The following is a 15,878-nucleotide window of genomic DNA, read 5'->3' as shown; positions in this document are numbered from 1 at the left end:
CCTCTCTTGAGCAAGACTGGAAAATCCCACCCAATGTCAACAGATATATTTCCATTGTGAGCCCCTTGCCCGCTGTGGGAGGCACGGTAGCACAGTGGTTAGCACTGCTTCTTCACAGCTGAAGGTCCTGGGTTCGATTCCTGGCTTGGGTCACTGTCTGTATGGAGTTTGCACATTCTCCTCGTGTCTGTGTAGGTTTCCTCTGGGTAATCCAATTTCCTTCCACAGTCCAAAGATGTGCAGGTTAGGTTGATTGGCCATGCTAAAATTGCCCCTTAGTGTCCTGAGTTGCGTAGTTTAGAGAGATTAGCGGGTAAATGTGTCGGGATAAGGAGTAGGGCCTGGGTGGGATTGTGTTCAGTGCACACTTGATGGGCCAAATGGCCTCTTTCTGTGCTGTAGGATTTCTATGATTACGTGATGAGCACGGCAGCAGAAACATGGGAACACCATCGCCTGCAAGTTCCCCTCCAAGCCATTGGACATCCTAACTTGGAAATATATCGCTGTTCCTTCGCATTTTGCTGGGTCAAAATCCTGGACTTCCCTCCGTAACGTGTGGCTCAACCCCACATGGACTGCAGCGATTCAAGAAGGCAGCTCACTACCACCTTCTCAAGGGCAACCAGGGATGGGCAGTAGCCAGTGATGCCCATGAACAAATAAAAGAATTCTGGCATTAGTGTCAGGGGGATTAGCTGGGTAAATACATGGGATTACAAGGATAGATGATAATGCTGTCAGTGCAGACTCAATGGGCCAAATGGCCTCCTTCTGCATTGTAGGGATTCCATGCTGATTCTGTGATGTTTATAAAACGAATGCATTCTGTGTACCCCATGATTCTATGAAAACAGAAAGAGAAAGGCGAAATGCATTACCATTCTAGTACAAAACTCTCACCTTTACGTTACCTGAATATTGAGTGGGGCTTCAATTAGGGTGGCATTTAGACCTTCTGAAAGCCTTTGTGTTCTCGCTGACAGGGCATGCAGGTCAGATCCGAGTGGCCGACCTTTCATCTCAGAGACGTCAGTGGTTTTGTGGAGCTAACAGGTACCTGAAATCGAGGGGAGAAAATAACGCTGACAACATCTCCTAGGCAACTAGCTCTCTCTCTCTCTCTCTCCCGTCTCTCGTCCTATTTCACACTCACACAGTCTTGCTTGACTCTCTCCTTTCCAGACCTGAGGAAGTCAAACGGGCAACCCTCCCCATCAAAGCCACAACACACAGCGCTCCTGGTAAGTACCCCGACCAGAGATGCTAAATGTAAAAGGTAAAATGAATGGGAACCAGTTCCTAATGTTACTTTGTCAATTTCAGATTACGGTGATGCCATTCCGAAGACAATGGTGGAGAGGGGGGAAAAAATATTGCAATTGATTTCTAAGTGCTATTTGTACAGAAAAGGGGATCTGTCCGGATGTTTAAGCGAAGGAAGGACTGTGCTAAAGCTATATTTGATTTTTAAATAGCAGGATTGATGAAGTGGTTTTATTTATTTGTTTGGTTTTTTTTGGGTGGGGGTGGGAGGGGACGTTTTATTGTTCACAAAGGGGTCGCCCTCCCCGCTCTCGGCTACAGCAGGATCTGGACAGAGAGAAGGTGCTTAGTCTGTGCCAGGTCTCATTCAGGCGGGTGGGAAAAATCTCAAGGCAAGGTTTAGCCCGACAGTTGCCTTTGCCAGTAGCATCCGCCCATGCGGCTGTTGTGGGTAACAAAGAAGGATGTTAAATCCTCAACAGGCGCGTCCTTTTTTTTTTACTTTGACACAAAAGAGTGGGGGCTGCAGAACACACTGATATATGTCCTTCTGGGAGGAGGCGGCTGGATCTCACCTATTTTGTTTTAAGAAAGACAGTTCCTCACCACCACCCCCCCCCCTCACCTTTTTCTTTTCAGGGGTGGCATGTCATTCTATCCTAGGAAATACAGCATTTCCCCCCCCCCCCCCACTTCCCCAGCAGAGAGAGGAGAATAATACAGATTTGCATGTGAAAATTATTGTTAAGGCAAAATAAGCAAATCTCTGTCCCATATGGAATAAGGCTCCTCCCTCCCTCCCTCCAGTAGAGATCCCTTCATCATTTCCACACTTGCAGACCTGAAGCAAGACCATTCAGCCCCTCAAGCCTGCTCCGCCATTCATTTTAAAGTTTATTTTATTGGTGTCACAAGGAGGCTTACGTCAACACTGCAATGAAGTCACGGTGAAAATCCCCCTTATTTGCCACAGTCTGGCACCTGTTCGGGTACACCGAGGGAGGATTTAGCACTGCCGATGCATCTAATCTTTCAGACTGTGGGAGGAAACCGGAGCACCCGGGGGAAACCCACACAGACACAGGGAGAATGTACAGATTCCGCACAGACAGTGACCCAAGCTGGGAATCGCACCCAGGTCCCTGGCGCTGTGAGGCAGCGGTGCTAACCACTGTGCCACCAGCATTTTGATCATCACTGATCATCAAATCCAATATCCTGATCCCTCTCCCCGTTCCCCCCCCCCTCCGATTTCTTTAGCCTCAAGAATTATATCTATGGAGCGTGAATGAGATAATTTGATGGTTCTTTCTGAATTCCCCACAAATAAAGGGTAAAAATCTTTCTGTGTAATTCAGGAAGACTCTTAGATTGTGAGAAACAAGATATTATCAAATATGGGATGAATATACCTCATGGACTGGGTGAAATATATAGAAAGTGGGCTGTTTTTTTTCCTAACTCAATTAAACATTCAGCCTTATGCATTGACTGTTAAATTGCATCTTCTTTCAAAGGAAAATAGATTTGCTTTGTTTATTTATTTTTCAACTTTAAACCTGTCTTTGACTGACGTCTTCAGGAGCAGCATTAGTGGCAGCCCACACTTCACAACACTGGCTGCACTCATCATCATCTGTTACATCCCCGAGCGAGGTGGGGGGTGCTTTGCATAAATGTGTTTAGATGAATTGCCGGAGTGATTAATCCTCGAGAATTGCGGGCTCCCTGCTTATGTTAAACTTCACAAAGTTCAGAAGATGTCCCACATCGCAAAATGGCTTTGCCCCAAAGCCGGAATCACACTGCAGTGTTCCCAAGGCCGGGAATTGAACCCGAGTCTCTGGCGCTGTGAGGCAGTAATGCTAACCACCGTGCCACTGTGCCACCCATTTAAAGATTGGATTCAGAACAGTCCAACCTTTGATGGTGCATTTTCTTGCCAATAACCAAGCTAGCACACAATTGTCTACTTAACTGGATGAGTATCTATTTTGTTTGCTCTTGATCTGTAGTTGATGATGTCTGCTGGGCTTGGGAACCTATTGGTAACTATTATTTATACATGCACATATTTCATAATTAGACATAGAGGATTTTGGCAGTTTATTCAGTCAAAGGGGCAGTGTGGGACTGACTGACTTCCTGTTGCAGGTAATCCCTTATTTGAATCCTCAAATGACATTAGTGCGCATGCGTGCGTGTACACACACACACACACACACACACACACACACACACACACACACACACACACACACACACACACACACACACACACACACACACACTGTCCAAACTGTTGTGTGGTCTTACTAATTAGGAATTCGGCCAGTCTGGAACATGTCCATCAGATATTTCATTAATTTGCTTTCTCGGGACAAGGTACACCATTCAGGGTGGATTCTGACTTATGAGGTTGTTAGTGTTGGCTGGGCCCTTTTATACAGGGAAAATGAACGTCGATTTGGAAGAGATTCCAATCGAGTGGATCTCCCCCTCCCCTACTTCCACCTCCTCCACGTTTAGGACAGTGTCAAAATGAGATCCCATGATCGGATTTTATAGAATCATCAAATCACTACAGTGCAGAAGGAGGCCATTCGGCCCATCAACTCTGTACTCTGACAGAGTATCTTACTCAGGCCCATTGGCCATGCTAAATTCCCCTTCAGTGTACCCCAAACAGGGAGTGTGGTGACTCGGGGATTTTCAAAGTAACTTCATTCAGTGTAAATGTAAGCCTACTTGTGACACTAATAAATAAACTTTTAAACCACCCTATCCCCATCATCCATGTACTTAACCCACTAATTCCTCTAACCTATACATCTTTGGACACTAAGGGACAATTTAACATGGCCAATCCACCTAACCTGCACATCTTTGGACTGTGGGAGAAAACCAGAGCACCCGGAGGAAACCCAGCTCAATCATGGGAAGAAAGTGCAAACTCCACATAGATAGTGACTCAAGCCCGCAATTGAACCCAGGTCCTTGGCGCTATGAGGTAGTAAAGCTAACCTCTGTGCCACTGTGCCACCCATTTAAATGCTGGATTCAGAATAATCCAACCTTTGCTAGTGCATTTTCTTGCCGATGGGCAACCTCGCACACAATTTTCTACTTAACTGGATGAGTATCTATTTTATGTTTGCTCTTGGTCTGTAGTTGATGATGTCTGCTGGGCTTGGGAACCTACTGGGCAACACTCTGTTATTTATTCATGTGCATACTTCATAATTAGACATAGATGGTGAATTTTGGCAGCTTATTCAGTCAAACAGACAGTCATCAACTGAGATCACGCTGCCCTCATTTGATGTTCACACTTTCCAGCAGGGGTCACTAGATGGTGATTGATTGTTCTTTACTGACCAGTCCAAGCGTGGCAAAGTCAATTATTCTGTACTGAACTTCAGATCTTGATGACGTTAAGTCAGCACGGAAGAGGAACAAGTTGTACCTGTAACCTTTCCATCATAAAGACTGCTTGTTTCCACCTCTGTAACATCCTTCATCTCCTGGTCCTGCCGCAGCTGAAACCCTTGCCAATGCCCTTCTTATCTCCAGATGTGACAATTTGAATGCTCCCTGGGTTAGCCCCACATATTCCATCCAACACCGTGACAAGACCATCCAGAGCTCTGCTATCGGCACCCTAATGTGTGGCAAATTTTGCTCACCCGTTATCCTTTTACTCCCTAAAGTAGATCGGCTTCTAGTTCACCAATGCCTCGATGATAAAATTCTTAATCTTCAAATCCCTCCATTGGCCTTGCCCCTCGCTATCCCTGTAAGCTCTCATAACTTCCCAACCCACCAAAAATCATACAGTCATAGAATCCCTCCAGTGCCAAAGGAGGCCATTCAGCCCATCGAGTCTGCTCCCACAACAATCCCACCTAGGCTCCACCCCCACAACCCCACATATTTACCTCGCTAATCCCTCTAACCTACGCACCCCGGGATATTAATTTAGCATGGTCAATCCACTTACTCTACACATATTTGGGCCCCAACTCCAACTCTCATACATCTGCCCCCTCCCCCCGATCCCTTCAGCCCACTATTGGTGGCCAATGATCTGTATGTGATCTGAGGGGCGGTGATAGCCTAGTGGCACTATCACTAGACTATTGATCTAGAAACCCAGCTCATGTTCTGGGGACCTGGATTCGAATCCCGCTATGGCAGATGGTGGAATTTGAATTCAATAAAAAATATCTAGAATTAAGAATCTACTGATGACCATGAAACAATTGTCGGAAAAACCCATCTGGTTCACTAATGTCCTTTAGGAAAGGAAATCTATCCCCCCTTACCTGGTCTGGCCTACATGTGACTCCAGACCCAAAGCAATGTGGTTACATTTGCACTTTCTCCCCGTGCCTGCGTGGGTTTCCTCTGGGTGCTCCGGTTTCCTCCCACAGTCCAAAGATGGGTGGGTTAGATCAATTGGCCATGCTGAGTTGATCCTAATGTCAGGGGGAATAGCAGGGTAAATGTGTGGACTGAAGGGAATAGGGCTTTGATGGGATTGCAGTCGGTACAGACTCGATGGGCTGAATGGCCTCCTGCTGTACGGTAGGGATTCTCAACTGCCCTCTGAAATGGGCAATTGGGATGGGCAATGAATGAAGGATTAAAAAAAATGCCTTCAGCTATCTAGATGTTAAACTCTTAAACTAACCCCCCCTTCAAATTCTTCACGTCATCTCCTTCCAGACTCTCCCTACCTGGTTAGCTAAGGTTTTGCACATCTGGGATAATGCCTCCTCTTTGATACAGTCTTTGTCATTTAACAGTCCAATGGAAGTGCCTTGGGATGTTCCTCCCACATCAAAGATACTACATGAATACAGATCATTGTTGCTGCTGCTGCTTCAGATACATGAGTCATTATCGCGCTGAACAATGCATTACCAAACCCACCAAAAAGGAGGCTAATGTGGACTCTCGTTTCAGCGCTCCTGATTTTCCAATACATGCCTTCCGGCTGCAATTCAGGGAAAACCACCAGTTCGCATTATTTCCGAATCTCTGAACTCAAGTGTCTCCCCTGAGCTACAGATTTTAAAAAGTGGGAGAGGTCTCCTCGGAAGGAGACAGGAATCTCAAAGAAAATAGCTGATGGAGCAGCCAAGGAACCATGCTGGGTTCTTCAAAGATTTTAATTGAACCAGCACAATGATATAGGGATTAAGTCTGTCTTATTAATGCTGGCTGCCTTGTCCTGTTGGAATTTTACATTATAAGAATTGGCAGGGGAATAACCTTAGCTATGAGGGAACACCACTCATTCCATCACATCTTACCCTCCCAGTGGGATTCCTATACATGTGGTCAAAATGTGTTGAACACAACATTCCAACATGTAAAGGCAGGCTAGAATCCTACATTCTAACTATAATATTGATGAATTAGAACATATTGCTATACCTTAGAACATAACAGAAAACTAGAATTCTATCATTGTATGGTACAACAGCGGCTAGAATGCCAAGTTATAATACTTCACAATTTCAGGCAGGCAATGGCATACTGGTATTGTCACTGGGCTAGTAATCCAAAGACCGGATTGGGGTTCGAATCCCACCACAGCGGATGGTGAAATTTGAATTCAATAAAAATCTGGACTTAAAAGTCTACTAATGACCACGAAACCATTGTCAATTGTAGTTAAAAAACCCATCTGCTTCACAAGTGTCCTTTTAGGGAAGGAAATCTACCATTCTTCCCTTATCTGGCCTCCGTGTGAGTCCAGACCCACAGCAATGGGTTTGAGTATAGGGATAGGGATAGGGATATTTTGCTGCAATTGTACAGAGTGTTGGTGAGCCCACTCCTGGAGTATTGCATGCAGTTTTGGTAAGTTTATCTGAGGAAGGATGTCCTTGCTATAGAGGGAGTACAGTGAAGGTTTACCAGGCTGATTCCTGGGATGGCTGGTCCGTCGATGATCAGTTAGGATTATATTCATTCGAGTTTAGAAGAGTGGAAGGGAATCTTGTAGAAACTTATAATATTCTAACAGGGTTGGGAGGATAGATTCAGAAAGAAGGTTCCCGATGGTGGGGAACTAGGGATCAGAGTTTGAGGATAAGAGACAAACCTTTTAGAATTGAGGTGAGCAGAAATTTCATCAACCAGTGAGTGGCGAATGTGTGGAGTTCACTACCATGGAATTTAGCTGAGCTGTGAGATTTCAAGAAGAAATTAGATATAGCTCTTGGGGCTAAAGGGATCAAAGGATATGGCGGGAAGGGGGGAATCAGGTTATTGAATTCGATGATCAGTAGGCTCGAAGGGCCGAATGGCCTACTCCTGCTTCTAGTTTCGATGTTTTGATAATTCTTAACTGCCCCTCTGAAGTGGCCTAGCAAGCCACTCAATTCAAGGGCAATTAGGGATGAGCATTAAATGCCAGTGGGCAATAAATCCAGCCAGTGATACCCAGGTCCCATGAACGAATAAGAAAAAAGACAATCTGCATTAATTTAGCACCATTAACACAGCAAAGTGTCCCGAGATGCTGCACTTAGCGTGGTGTCAGACATAATTCAACACAGACTCAAATAAAGAGAGATGAGAATAGGTGACCAATAGTTTGCTGGAAGAGATGGAAGGTCAAGAGGTGGTGGGGGGGGGTGGTGTCTAGTAGACAGCTGAAGGAAGTGTAAGAGAACTGAAGTGGAGGGGCACAGAAATTCCCGAGAGATGTAGGTTTGGGGGAGATGATAGAGGCGGGGGAAAGATCTGAACACTAGGAGGATGTGTCTTTTTTTATATAATCAAAGCATTGGCTCTAACTGCCAATGTGTGCCAGTGATCACAGGGTGATCTGTAAGTGGGCCACAGCGCGGCACCAGCAATAAATCCCAATATCCTGGAACGTAACGGAAGGATGTGCAAAAAAAAGTTATATTCCAATTCTCAACTGCTGACTCACGTAAGGAGAAAAGATTTACTGCAGAGGACTCAAGAGGGAGAGCTGACAGGATTGCAAGGGCGGATAGGAAATTTATGATAATGAGTTTAAGAGCATGCAATGAGGGATGTTTGTGGACAGTTATTAGGGCAGCGTTGACACGGTGCGGGATAGCAGTGGGAGTGGGTATCAGATAAATACCCTGTTGAGAAGGTCAGCCACTCTCTCCAGCAAACCCGGGGAACTTGTTTCTCATTAGTGTCCCTGGCCTGCATAATTTGGTGAGACAATATTCACCCCTCTGTGGCCTGGGGCCAAAGCTTCATAGCCATAAACCTCTGTTGTCAGATCAAACAGAAACTAATTAGAAGAACGTACAAAGCAATGGAATTTTAAGAATCTCACGGCGCGGGGATTGGTCATGGTTCTGCTGTGAGTGACTTCAGGCATTGCGTGATAAATGCTTTGCATTCAGGGTCCCCATCCTATTGCTTCCTTCTCAAGGCTTCCTCCCCCCCGCCCCCAAACATAGCGCCAATCCTGTGTCATTTGTGCATTGAACAAATAAGACAACTGTTTCCAAGCCCAGTATAAGAGAGTCAATTTTGTATATTTTCTTACAGCATCTCATTTTCCAGGCAGTATATTTTGCCTTCAATTCCACCGGCTTAATTACCATAGTTCCCTGGCTTCAATCGTTGAATGATGTTATTCTCTAACTGTACCAGGGAATCATCCTGGTGAAACAATAGCATCTTACTGCAGTCGTGGTCATACCTGTTCTCTACTGCAGTGATATTATTGTGGAGCTAAAGAATCATTACTTTTTCATGCAGTGCATATAAAGTGGTGGGCAGCGTGAGGCAATTCTTCTCGCATTGCTCCTGTGGTGACCATCTTCAGGCTAAATGACTAAATGTAAAATATAACCACCCCTCCTAACCCGACCCCCTCCGCCTCTGCATTTATTCCTGTTTAACAACAAATCAGTTTTTTTTCCCCTGTAATGCTTGGAATTTAAAAATGGGGAGAGGTGTTGTGTCAGAATACAAATGGGCCTTGAAAAATAATACAGAAGCCCGGTTCCTTGCAAGCATTAGCGTCTGATTTAAACTGAGTGCGTGCAGTCTCAAACCAATCTCAGAGTGGAGTTAGGTCTGATGACTAGAAACACTCAGAGATTGGTCTTAAATTGAGGCACAGGGAGTGATTGTTGGTGGTGGCACAGTGGTTAGCACTGCTGCCTCACAGCGCTAGGGATCTGAGTTTGATTCCCAGCATGGATCTCTGCCCGTGTGGAGTCTGCATGTTCTCCCCGTGTCTGTGTGGGCTCCCTTCAGGTGCTCTGGTTTCCTCCCTTAGTCTGAAAGATGTGCTGGTTAGCTGCACTAGCCGTGCTAAATTCTCCCTCAGTGTACCCAGAGTGTGGCAACTAGGAGATTTTCTGCTGTAACTTCATTGCAGTGTTAATGTAAGCCTACTTGTGACACTTTAAATTGTTGGGGGTGAAGTTCTAAAGCTTCTGTCTGATACCCAACACAGGACTGCCTAATGCTGACACTGGGTAGAGATACAGAGAGAGAGAGACGGAACTTGCGTTCATTTATCATCTTTAACAACCCCAGGATGTCCCAGTATGCAGTGCTGCCAGTTAAGGCCAAAATTCTCCGGCCGTTCACACCCCATTACCACTGCCAGTGATGGTGGTAAATTCGGCACTCATCTGAATCCCATTCACTGAAGTGGATGGGAGAATCCCATCCGTGGGAGACGTTGGAGAATCCGGCCCGATGTATTTATTTGAAGTGTATTCACTGTTGAAATGTAGGCAAATAGTACATTGTTCATCAATTTTGATTTGAATTGATTTATTATTGTCACGTGTATTAGCATACAGTGAAAAGTATTGTTTCTCGCGCACTATACAAAGCATACCATTCGTGGAGAAGGAAACGAGAGCATGCAGAATGTAGTGTTAAGCCATAGCTAAGATGTAGGGAAACTTAATACAAGGTAGGTCCATTCAAAAGTCTGATGGCAACAGGAAAGAAGCTGTTTTTGAGTCGGTTGGTACGTGACCTCAGACTTTTGCACCTTTTTCCCGATGGAAGAAGGTGGAAGAGAGAATGTCCAAGATGCATGGGGTCCTTAATTATGCTGGCTGCTTTTCTGAGGCAGCTGGAAGGGTAGACGTACAAAACTACATTGTAAAATGCATCAATAAAAAGTTAAAGCACCTGCTATGGCATGTTGGAGTCCCATTGCTATGTGTGCCATGGTGCATAACGATGTAGTTTTATACACAGCGGGTTGCTGATCTCAGTTAGGTCACAGTGAATGTGCAATGCGCAAATCACTCACTGAAACTAGAAGCAAGAGTCCAGGGTCAGTCACTCTGCACTGTTACGATGCACCGTTACCTTACGTAGCTCAGTGTCCCACTCTCTTTTGCATTGCTCCTATGAAGAACCTCAGAACGTTGCATTACATTAAAGGTGCTATCCAAATGTAGCTTTTCATTGTTCGCATTGGCCAGTATCAGAATGCTTGGGAGCAATTAGTTTGCCCAGCCTCCTTCTCGCGGATTATCTGGGAATAAGGCAAAAGAAGCGGAAATAGCCAGTGGCTGCCCACGCTAAGCCAGGCCATTCTGTCCATGGGGTAGAATTGCTGCCAGGATTCCTCAAACCCCCAACTTCCTCCTCAATGGAAGATCAGCCAGGAACCCAAAGTAATGGTGCGAAAAAGTTCTTTGCGGCATTTCTGCCCTAGTGCTGCCAACCTGTCTCCGCGGTTACAGTGGGAGAGTTGCTACTGCAATTCTACCCCCTAGTTGTGTGTAATATTTTGAGGGTGGCACAGTGGTTGGCACTGCTGCCTTACAGCGCCATGGCCCCGGGTTCAATTCCAGCCTCCGGTCACTGTCTGTGTGGAGTTTGCATGTTCTCCACATGTTTGCGTGGGTTTCCTCTGGGTGCTCCAGTTTCCTCCCACAGTCCAAAGACGTGCGAGTTAGGTGGATTGGCCGTGCTAAATTGCCCTTGGGTGTCAGGGGGATTAGCGAGGTAAATGTGTGGGGTTAAAGGAATAGGGCCTGGTTAAGATTGTGGATCGGCTATGCTGAATTGCCCCTTAGTGTTCAAAGATGTTCAGGTTAGGTGGATTGACCAAGCTAAATTGCCCCTTAGTGTCCAAAGATGTGCAGGTTAGGTGGATTGACCATGCTAAATTGCCCCTTAGTGTCCAAAGATGTGCAGGTTAGGTGGATTGACCATGCTAAATTGCCCCTTAGTGTCCAAAGATGTGCAGGTTAGGTGGATTGACCATGCTAAATTGCCCCTTAGTGTTGGGGGATTGACAGGGTGAATGCATGGGGTTATGGGGATATGGCCAGGGTGGGATCCTTGTCAGTGCAGGCTCGATGGGCTGAACGGCCTCCTTCTGCACTGTAGGGATTCTATGAATGTTCTATGAACATTTTCATATGTTCCATGAACATTTTGTTAATAGTCAGTTGGAAAATGGAGGAATGGGATTGATTGGGGGATGGGAGTTTCCCTGCAACCTCGACCAAAAGGTCAGGAGAAGAGGCATGAGACAGCAACCACTGGTGGGGTAGTATGATTAGTGCAGAACAAGTTTGAACAGGCAGTTTTCATCGTGGGTGCAGACACAGGAATTTCTAACAGGAAAGTTCATACGCAAACATGTAGACAGGAAGGCAGAACCTTGGAGATGAAATTGTTAATGTTATAGACTATGAGGTGTATCTCAAATAACTGAAAAAAGCCCTTTAGCTCAAACCTTGGCTCTGTGCAATCCTTTCGCAGGCTTCTTTCTGAGATATAAAAAAGTGTCATTGACCTAGATAACATCTGAAGGTAATACAAGCAGATTGCAAAGGTACACACTGTACAATCTTTAACTTGATCCTGTGCAAGTTCAAGGCTTTCAAATCTGTGATTCAATTTCCTAAATTAGAAGTTTCTCTGATAAAACTTGTACTTACATGGGCCGCTTTGAAAGGAAGAGTAGGAAGATATACACTATAGAATGTGTCTATAACAATTTACATTTATATCACACCTTTAATAGAGAAAACCCTCCGAGGTGTTGCAAATTGGTGTGATGAAAATGAGCTAGAATGTTTAAAATTTATTTATCAGTGTTCAAAGATGAGGGGGGAGGTGGGGTTGGTGGATTAGCCAGGCTAAATTGCCTTTCAGTGTGAGGGGGACTACCTACAGTATCCCCATTATATACAGGGATAATGGGGATAGAGCCTGGATGGGATTGTAGTCAGTGCAGACTTGATGGGCTGAATGGTCTCCTTCTTCACTGTAGGGGATTCTATGATCTATGATTCTAAGTGTCATAAATAGGCTTATATTAATACTGCAATGAAGTTACAGTGAAAACCCCCTAGTCACCACACTCCAGCACCTATTCGGGTACACTGAGGGAGGATTTAGCATGGCCAATGCAGCGTGTCTTTCAGATTCTGGCAGGAAACCGGAGCACCTGAAGGAAACCCATGCATACATGGGAAGAATGTGCAGACTCCACGTGCACACACACACACGCACGCGCACACACACACACGCACGCGCACACACACACACGCACGCGCACACACAGAGTCCCTTATTGATGCAAGGCAGCAGCGCTAACCACTGTGCCACCAGAAAGGATGAGAGTGGGATGAGCGTTTACAAACTCAGTGAAACAGATGCAGTTTGAAAGGCAGAGAGAGGTGGCAAGGTCAACAAGTTTTGGTGAGTGAGCTATACAGAGAATTAAAAGCTGAAGATCAGCACAGCTGATGAATGTGAAAGGAGTGTAGAGTCAAGGACATATAGTATTCAGGAGGAGACACAAGGCTGGAGGAGGTTGCAGAGATAGCTTGGGGATGTGTGGGGGATGGGAGCAAAGACATGAGAAGCATTTCCCAACAAGGAAGGTGATTTTGCACAGAATGTATTGCGGTATGCAGGAGACACTGGCGATATGGGTTGATGGGTGAGTGAACTTAACTGCAGAATCATAGCATAAAGAAGCCACAAAGCATGGAAGTTCTGAATAGCAATGAACTTTTCCTTTATGCTTGCACTGTGAGATCAGCAGGGATGATTTCATCCCTGCTCTATATGTGGCGAGATTGTAAATGTGTTATTGAAAAAGAAACTTACAATTTCAATGGACACAGCATGCAGAGAAACTCTTCCCTGCTGAATGGCTAGGAAACAGAACATGTCATTATAGATCCATTGCTTATCCAATGATACCTGGAAATGGCCTATTTTATTGATGCCAAGCGGATGGTGTTTGGATTGGTGTGGCTGTTCTAGCTGGTGTCAACTGAGCTTCATTGCAAATCTCTCACTGAACCCCTTCCAGTGGGTCCGGTTTCTCCTGAAGATGATACAAGTCAGACATTTGGTTCTAAAGAGGAAGCCTCATTCAGTCATGACCCCAGCTTTACCCAGGGTCTACACATACTCATATTTCACTGGCATCATGATCAGAATCATAGAATCGTTACCATGCAGGCCATCGAGTCTGCACCGACCCTCCAACAGAGCACCTTACCCAGGCCCATCCCCTGCCCTATCCCCAACACGCCCTAAATTTATCCCTTTAACAACCCTGAACTACACATATTTGGACACTAAGGACAATTTACCATGGCCAACCCACCTAAGCCTGCACATCTTTAGATACTAAGGGGCAATTTAGCATGGCCAATCCACCTAACCTGTACAGCTTTGCACTGTGGGAGGAAACCACAACACCCAGAGGAAACCCAAGCAGACATTGGGAGAATGTGCAAACTCCACACAGACAGTGACCCAAGGCTGGAATCGAACCCAGGTTCCTGGTGCTGTGAGGCAGCAGTGCTAGCCACTGTGCCACCGTGAGGTGTGTCACTTTACTTGGAAGCAGCTAACTCAACACAAGCTGAGGACAGAATCGAGGCCTTCATACCTTGTTTGGACTAGTATGTCGTCATATACAGAACCAGTGGAAAAGTTATCCCTTCAGGGTGTTAATATATGTTATGTGAAACCTGACTGTTTGGGCTGGGAAACACTTAATTCAAGGAGACAACAATAGAAGTCAATTAATTGTCATAAATATCAATGTTTACCAGCCATAGGTTTGAGCAACAAACAACTTATTAAAGAAATCATTTATTTTTTTACCTGCACAGTGGTTAGAACTGCTCTCTCACAGTGCCAGGGACCCGGTTCAATTCCGGCCTCGGGTGACTGTATGTGTGGAATTTGCATATTCTCCCCATATCTGCGCGGGTTTCCTCCAGGCGCTCTGGTTTCCTCCCACAGTTCAAAGATGTGCATGTTAGGTTAATTGGCCATGGTACATTGACCCTCAGCGTAAGGGGGACTAGCACAGTAAATGTGTGGGGTTACGGGGATAGGGTCTGGATGGGTCAGTGGAGGCCCGATGGGCTGAATGGCCTCCTTCAGCACTGTAGGGACTTGGGGAATCTATTTGTAATTAGCCAGCGCAGGCAGAAGTCCCTTTACCAAAATCTCTTTCTTTACTAACTCTAACAGCTGTACACAGAGTGCTAGCAGTCAGCAGTCTACCCCGGGGGGTGTCAGACGAACTGACATTCCCAGTTAATTACAAGAAAAAAAACTCCCTGATTGGCCCATTAATTGGATCCTTAGTCAGGGAGGTCATACTCCAATAGGCCAACCTCAATGGTCTGATTGAAGTCATTACGCTATTCTATGATTCCACATTTGGAATGAGGTTGAACTTCCCAAATGCAATCCAACTGAGCTTCAGTACAATAGAAATCTTGAAACTGGAGTAAAATGATATCTCATATATTGCCCAACTTGTTAAATCCACACACAATGGATAAGCGAAGTTGAGATATAACATCTTAATGTCGATGTTCTCTCCTTGCATTCTTCAATTGTGAGACACAAAGGAAAGGTGTGCAGGAGACATCTCAGAAAAGCAACCAGTATCATCAAGGACCCCACGCACCCCAGACATTCTCTCTTCCATCTTCTTCCATTGGGAAAAAGATACAAAAGTCTGAGGTCACGTACAAACTGACTCAAGAACAATTTCTTCCCTGCTGTTATCATCAGACCTTTGGAGGGACCAACCTTGTATTAAGTTGATCTTCCTCTACATCCTAGCTATGACTGTAACACTACATTCTGCACCCTCTCCTCTCCTTCTCTATGCTTTTGTAGAATCACTGTGGAATCCCTCCAGTGCAGAAGGAGGTCATTTGGCCCATCAAGTCTGCACCGATCACAATCCCACCCAGGAACTATTCCCGTAACCCCACACATTTACCCTGCTAATCCCCCTGACACTAGGTTCAATTGAGCTTGGCCAATCCACCTAACCCGGACATCTCTGGAATGTGGGAAGAAAGCAGATGTGTCTGTATAGCGGGCAAGAAACAATGCTTTTCACTGTATCTTAAAATCAAATCAAAAACATATAATGAGTTCTATATGTATTCTTCATAAAGATGTTCTGTAGACACTGCACACAGTTAACTGGGCGTTAGGTTGCATAGTCCCTACTCCAATTTAATCAGATGATTTCCTTTCTGTTGCTAAGCCAATGTTCCTAATTACAACACATTGACCACGATGATCTGTCGGAGTGTAGCTAGCCCTGTCTT

The 15,878-nt window shown here is 45.3% G+C and overlaps 1 protein-coding gene across 1 annotated transcript in view; it reads left to right on the top strand.

Annotated features, from left to right (window-relative positions):
- Positions 1 to 1,144: 1,144 nt before the first annotated feature.
- Positions 1,145 to 15,878, top strand: part of caly (calcyon neuron-specific vesicular protein) — a 48,991-nt gene continuing 34,257 nt past the window's right edge. The window contains exon 1 of the mRNA XM_080215775.1: positions 1,145 to 1,244. The gene's annotated coding sequence lies outside the window, so the exon portion shown is untranslated. The remainder of the gene's footprint in view (positions 1,245 to 15,878) is intronic.

This window comes from Carcharhinus amblyrhynchos, chromosome 31, assembly GCF_965287045.1.
Source record: "Carcharhinus amblyrhynchos chromosome 31, sCarAmb.v2.hapA, whole genome shotgun sequence".
In the NCBI taxonomy this organism is placed as follows: domain Eukaryota; kingdom Metazoa; phylum Chordata; class Chondrichthyes; order Carcharhiniformes; family Carcharhinidae; genus Carcharhinus; species Carcharhinus amblyrhynchos.
Note: the sequence above shows the minus strand (reverse complement) of the source record. Positions and strands in the feature narration are given on the sequence as shown.